This window comes from Hemicordylus capensis, chromosome 5 (assembly GCF_027244095.1).
Source record: "Hemicordylus capensis ecotype Gifberg chromosome 5, rHemCap1.1.pri, whole genome shotgun sequence".
In the NCBI taxonomy this organism is placed as follows: Eukaryota; Metazoa; Chordata; class Lepidosauria; order Squamata; family Cordylidae; genus Hemicordylus; species Hemicordylus capensis.
In genome coordinates, this window is record NC_069661.1 from 182,181,149 (window position 1) to 182,187,700 (window position 6,552).

General features: G+C 44.7%; 1 long non-coding RNA gene across 1 annotated transcript; it reads right to left on the reverse strand.

Moving 5' to 3' along the window:
• Positions 1–778: 778 nt before the first annotated feature.
• LOC128328041 (uncharacterized) lies at positions 779–2,893 on the reverse strand. The gene is made up of 2 exons (XR_008308963.1): positions 2,716–2,893; positions 779–1,145 (listed from the first exon to the last, which is right to left on the reverse strand). It is a non-coding gene; the product is annotated as an uncharacterized LOC128328041 (long non-coding RNA).
• Positions 2,894–6,552: the final 3,659 nt, after the last annotated feature.

Sequence of the window (6,552 nt, forward strand, 5' to 3'; positions counted from 1 at the left end):
TACGACTTTCCTCCCTCCATTTAAAGCATCTGCTCCCCCCTCCCTGCTGAAATGTTTCAGCTGGAGGAACTCAAATTGCTTTGGCACCTTGAATCAGAGGCAGCAAAATGCTTCATGCACATCCCTACAAGATACAGGTCACCTTTGTTATCTGTGGGGGTTCCGTTCTAGTCTACAACTGTGGATAATTAAACAGCTGATAATGAGAACTTGAATCAATGGGAATTGGGGGGGGGGTTGAGGTTCCTTGGGGATAAAAAAGGTTAAAAAAGTGGGGAGGAGGCAGAAATAAGTGGAATAAAGTACTGTACTGTGCTGTGCTTTCCAGGTCTCTTTTGGGCCTTCCAAAAGCCCCAGTTCCTCTGATTTCCCACAAAATGGCTCCATCCTGCAATATGATGGCCAGAAATTACATCGGAAGTAATTTCCGATCACCCAGGAACCATGGACAGGAGAATTTTGCCTATTTTAAAACTGTAGATAAGAAGGCCAAGTCTACATTGCCTGACTGCAGATATGCAATACCGCATGTGCCAGGACTGCGGATAACAAGGGCCACCTATACCCCTAGGTACAGATAACTATTGTCTATTGCAGTTCTTGAGTGCTAAGAGCAACCCAGATAGGAATTTACAATTCCCAAGTTTCCATCAGAATTCTGCAGCCTATTTATAGTCTAGAAAGTATAGAAGTAATGACAGCTCTCAAAGCTTCACAATGAACAGCAAAGATCTAATTACATTTCCACAGTAAAATGTGATTGCTGGGGAAAAGGGGGTGTGTGTGTCTTTCCTTCATCAGAAAAGTAAGTAAATGCTTTATTGTTTGCCTGCAATGCGAGAGAATACAATCACAGAGATTTCAAACTGCTTGGCTTTACAAAGGTGCATTTAACAAAATATAACGAGATTTCCTTTCTGTTGAAAAATAAAAAGTCTCATAAAAATAGGACTTAGGCTTCACACGGAGAGAAGCAGTTTAGGTATGCTTTAGTTTTAACGAAACCACTTGTCAGAATTCTCAATAGTGAGCAGTTGCTGCTGTCATCTTGTAGCAAAATCAAATTGTACTAACAAGTAGCTTGCGAGGTGTCGCCAACAATTCACTGTTTGTTCCTGCACCATGAATACGGGGCCAAGGTGTAGCTAGAGGTGTAGGAAGAAACCACAGTTACTTTAGGTCCCTTAGGCACAAAATGCTTTAAATATTCAGGAATTCTTAATTATTACAACTTCAGTTTGCTGAGAAATGAGTGCCTATGGAAACTTAAAACAATTGTTGAATGATATACGTGACCCCTTTCAAGACTAAGAACTTTTGTTTCAAGACTAAGAAGTTTTGCAATTCCCATAATTTCAAATACTTCATTCAGTCACCCTGAGAGTGTTACAGCATGAATCGCACTTTACTAAGTACAGAGATTCTGTATGTGATAAGGAAAGGGACTAAGCGATGATTCATATTAACTAGTCATGAACCAGGCCACACAGAGGCCCATTGTGCATGTCTGGCAGCCCCACAAATGGCCGCTTTGAGGAGGGAAGGCCCAGATAACTCCTGAGCCAGGTGACTTTTGCTGCAAGGAAGGCCAGCGGGGGAGGGGGAACCTCCACGAATACACTGCCTCAGCCTCTGCCCCCCGCCAGAGGAGGTAAGTACTAATTTTTTTAATTGACTTGCGAAACCTCCCCCACCCTGAACCGAACCTGGGTGGGGCTTGATGGGGTGGGGACCAAACTGGCTTGATCCTGTTTAGACTTGAACCGAACCAGGCCAGCCGGTTTTGTGCACACCCTTATCAGATAGCAGGTTTCCAAACTAGCATGTGTCAATGCATTTTGATAGTTCAGTGGCAGTACACTTTGCTGTCTATTGTCGGTAAAATGTCTGATACATAGAAAAGCAGAGAGAGCTGCTATCATATTGGTCTCAAGGAATAAGGAACAGTAAGAAAGTAAAATAGAGCTACCATTTAATGGAGCTCTTATTCAAAATGGACTTCTACGTGGCTGAAGTGGGTCCCTAAAATAGGATTGTTCCCTGGATGTTGCCATGATATATATTTGAAAAATGGAGATTGAGCTATGGGTCCCATCACTTTTTCACTGAAACACTGGCTATGCTGGGGATAAAAGGCATTTCAGTGAAACACTTCTGGGGAGTAAGGGAGAGGGTCTGGATGGGCCCTCTCCCAGCAGTGGCCCTGCCCCCTGAGTCTGACATAAGGGAAAGGAGTTTGGTCAGCAATTCTGCAAAGCTCTGCTCAGGCTAGTGCAGCCCTTCCTTGGCATAGGCCCCACCACTTGTATCTGATGTCAGATGCAGGGAGCAAGGTTTGGGGTATACATGTGCTTTTCACACACAATTGTAAAGCCTAAGGAGCGGGGGAGCTACCAGAGGACTTTATCCTCTGGCCGCAGCCAAACCCCCTATGCCCCTGGCTGCAACACTGAATTATCTCCCTTCCTTGGTTCTGTTTTAGGGCTCTTTTTGGCCTTGGTTTGCTTTGCTCATATAGTACAGAGACAGAGGGCTGGGAGGGAATACTGGAGAGGCTCGCTGTAAGGAAGTGCAAAAAAGGTTCAACATTTGGCTTGACATCGGACATTCGATGTTCCCCCAGTTTGTCTCAACATTGGACCGAACCCTGCCCCCCTCAGTTGTCCGGGGGTGGTAGTTTGTGAGCTTTTTCTGTTAAATGTATTTTGTACTTACCCCCACTGGGGACTTCTTTGAGACCCACTGGAGGGGAGTACAAAAACATTTTGTACTCGGGGCGGGGGTGTCTCTGGAGGTCCCCCCTCCCCCCAGCAGGCCATTATGCCTCAATTTGCCCTGTTTGGGTGGTCTTCGGCCCATTCCAGCCCTCACCCATTGTGCACGTGTGGCAGCCTCCAAAATGGCTGCTGTGAGGGAGGAAGCCCCAGAAAGGGCCAAAGACTGCCTGAACAAGGTGATTTGAGGCATAATGGGGAAACCTCTGGAGACCCCCCTGCAGCCTCAGAGAAGCCCCCCAGAAGGGTTAAGTACAAAAAAAAATTAACAGAAAAAGCTCACAACCCCCTCCCCCAAACTGAACTGAGGGTGTTTGAGGGGGTGCCGGACCAAACTGGCCCAGTCTGGGTCCAGTTCGGACTCGAACTGAACTGGGCCAGCCAGTTTCATGCACACACCTAGCTCAGAGATCTCCCATTCCCTTCAGGGGTTCCTTGTGCTTCCTGCCCATGCACTTGTGCACTCTTGTTTATTCCTGCAGGCAAAACAAGGATGTCCTGATCCATGAAACCCCTGCACAAGTAAGCACCATGCCTGCAACTGACTGGAGTCTTTTGCATTATTTTATCTCCTTTCAGTGTTATTCATTTGCTGGTGTCAGTTTGCTCATTATTCTAAAACAGATTAATCAAGTCCTTTTTCTTTTCTTTTGCTGCGCCAATGAATTAATCAGTGTTTGGCAAATCCAGTTTAATCCTTCCTTCTTTGATACACAGGGCATTCTGTTTCTGTCTACAATCAGTGATAATGCTCTGGTCCTTTACTTGGCATTGCTTATCTAGTCAAGCAATGCATGTCCTTGACTTGGCATTAGCTTCCATGTCCTTGCCTTGGCATTGCTTGTCTAGTCAACCATTGATTTTGTTAATATAGATTTATAACCATAACATAATAGTCAAACATGAAACTTTAACTCTTGTATCTACAGCAACACAGTGAGTTCAGAAAGCACAAGACTGATGTTCAGAAGAACTTGTATATGTGTCAGGAGCACACAGCAACTGCACAGCCTTGGGGCATCTTGGCATTACAGCAGAACAAAGTGTGCACTGTAAGAAACGTAAAGAGTAGACTTCAGACAGCAAGATTCTGCCACATTGGCCTGACTGGGACCAACTGATATTTGGCTCCTCTTCTAGCAGAACTGTCTTCATCTGCAGACATTCCACATGGTTGCCCCAGAAGGAGAAATGAGATAAAAAGGCCCCTACATCAGCTTGGTCCAGACCAATTCCCATTTAATTCCTCCCCTTCCAGAATCGCCTCCATCTACAACTATTCCACCTGATTACATCTCAGAGGTGAGTCAGCCAGGCTTTCTCCATTGGGCTGTCTAGGACCAACTGTAGCTTGAATTCTTCTCTACCATAGCTGGCTCACAGTGACTATCATCCTTGATTTGGCTTATTTCCTCTTCCCACCCTGCCCTTTCTGCCCCCCACCCCTGCCATGTGTATTATATCTATCAAAAGAAAACCACAGGGCTCTGTGGGTGCCAGGAGTCAAAATCAACTTGATGGCACACTTTACCTTTAAAGTTAAAGAGTGCCATTGAGTCGGTGTCGACTCCTGGTGACCACAGAGCCCTCTTGTTTTCACTGGTAGAATACAGGAGGGGTTTACCACTGCCATCTCCAGTGCAGTATGATATCGCTACTACCCGATATAGTGTTTCCCATAGTCTGGGCAACATATCAGTGACGATTCAAACTGGCAGCCTCTGGCTTGCTAGTCAAGTAATTTCCCCACTGCACCATTATTTATTTATTATTTATTTAACTTGTATACCACCCACACGTTCGTCTCTGGGCGGTTAACAATGACATTAAAACAATTAAAATAAATATAAAAGGTTAAAACAGTTTAACAATTTTAAAACAGCATAAAATTAAAACCTACAAATTTAAAAAGCTGAAAAAGCTTGGGTGAAGAGTTGGGTCTTCAGACATTTTTTAAAAATAGTCAGAGATGGGGAATATCATATCTCAGCAGGGAGCTCATTCTGTGAACTTGAGCAGATTTTGAGCAGAAAACCAATATTAAAATATAGGCTGACATCCAGACCAATATTGCACACGTCTAAAAAAAAAATGCAATAGAGGAAAGGCCACTGTGCCTAGCAAAAATATGTCCATGAGAAATGTGGGGCCTTCAGAGACATGTTTTTAGGAGGCGCAGGGCTACAGAAGGAAGGGAAGATTGGGGGGAGGGAAATTTTTGCCAATGTGCATGCAAAATATTCTCTGGTGTGCGACACATTAGTCTGGATGTGAGCTGCAGTCAGTAAGTAAGGACATACATACATACATATTTACATACTCCCTCCCAGTTGTTATCCTGTCACATGATAAATATTAAAAAGATTGTATTAAAATAGAATTTGAACTCTTCCCTATGCAAATCAAAGGCATGTGGACATATTTCACCGTAAGCTACAGTGTCTTACATTTTCCTACATGCATGTAGAGAAATAAGCAGACAACAGGGGTGTAACTACCATTAGGCAAGGGGAGGCGGTTGCCTGGGGCAAGTCACATGTGAAGTGAGTGTGTATGTATCAGCGAGGGGCCCATTTTAAAAATTTGTCTCTGGGCCCACTCCAGCCTTGTTATGCCCCTGCCAGACAATGGTTGAAAATGCTCACATCAGACCACTGCAATAACATTATAAGAGGAGTGACTTTCTGACCCATCCCTAAACATTTCTTCAGAAGAGAAGAAAAATGTATGTACTGTTCACCACAAACCTCGCTGTAGAACGTTTACACAAGAATGCCTTGTATGTGTCTAATAGGAGTAATGAAACAAAGGGGGAAATGTTAATGTGGCTCAAAATATTAAAATTGAATATCATACCCAAAAAACAAGACTAATAACATATTGCCTGCCCCAACCTACAGGCCTAGTCTTTATGTTTCTTGCAGAGCACACTTTGCTCTGCTTTAATGCTAAGATATCCCAAGGCTGTGCAGTTGCTGTGTGCTCCTGTCTGTCTGTCCTTCCATCCATTTGTCCATCCATCCAGTGAGGCTGTCCTCATTGGCTACAGTGAACATTTGGAATGTGGATTTATTATTTATTCCACTGAAGTCATCAGCTTTTTGATTTGACAGGGTAGGTGTCTCCTAGGGGTGTGCAAACAGGTCTGTCCTCGAACCTGTTTGGTCTGACAGTACAACGCTGGACTGAACATCCTCCAGTTCAGTTCAGTGTTGGACCCCTGGGCATTCGGAGGTGTTCACAGGTAAACTTTTTTTTTAGAAATTTTTTTTAGTTAGTTACCCTTTCTGGGGGTCACTAGCATGGCCGCATGGGGTCTTTGGAGGTGCCTCCTCCCCCCGTCAACCTCAAAAATTGCCCCCATCACCTGGTTTGTGTGCTCTTCAGCCCATTCCAGGTGCTCTTCAGTCCATTCTGGCCTCATCCCCATCGTGGCAGCCATTTCAGAGGCTGCTGTGCATGCCTAATAAGTCTCTGCGTGTCCCATGCCTAATGGGCCCTCGTGGACTAGGAGAGTCAGAACCATCCAATCGGAACCATTGCTAGTCTGTGTAGACTAGCCTGCTCAACTTAGGCTCCCCAGCTGTTTTTGGCTTACAGCTCCTATAATCCCCAACCACAGTGGCCAATTGCTAGGGATTATGGGAGTTGTAGGCCAACATCTGCAGAAGTACCAAAGCTGAGCAGCCCTGGTGTAGAAAATACTGGGCTAGATGGACCAATGGTCTGATTCGGTATAAGGCAGCTTCCTATGTTCCTAAGTAAGCCAGTTTTGTGA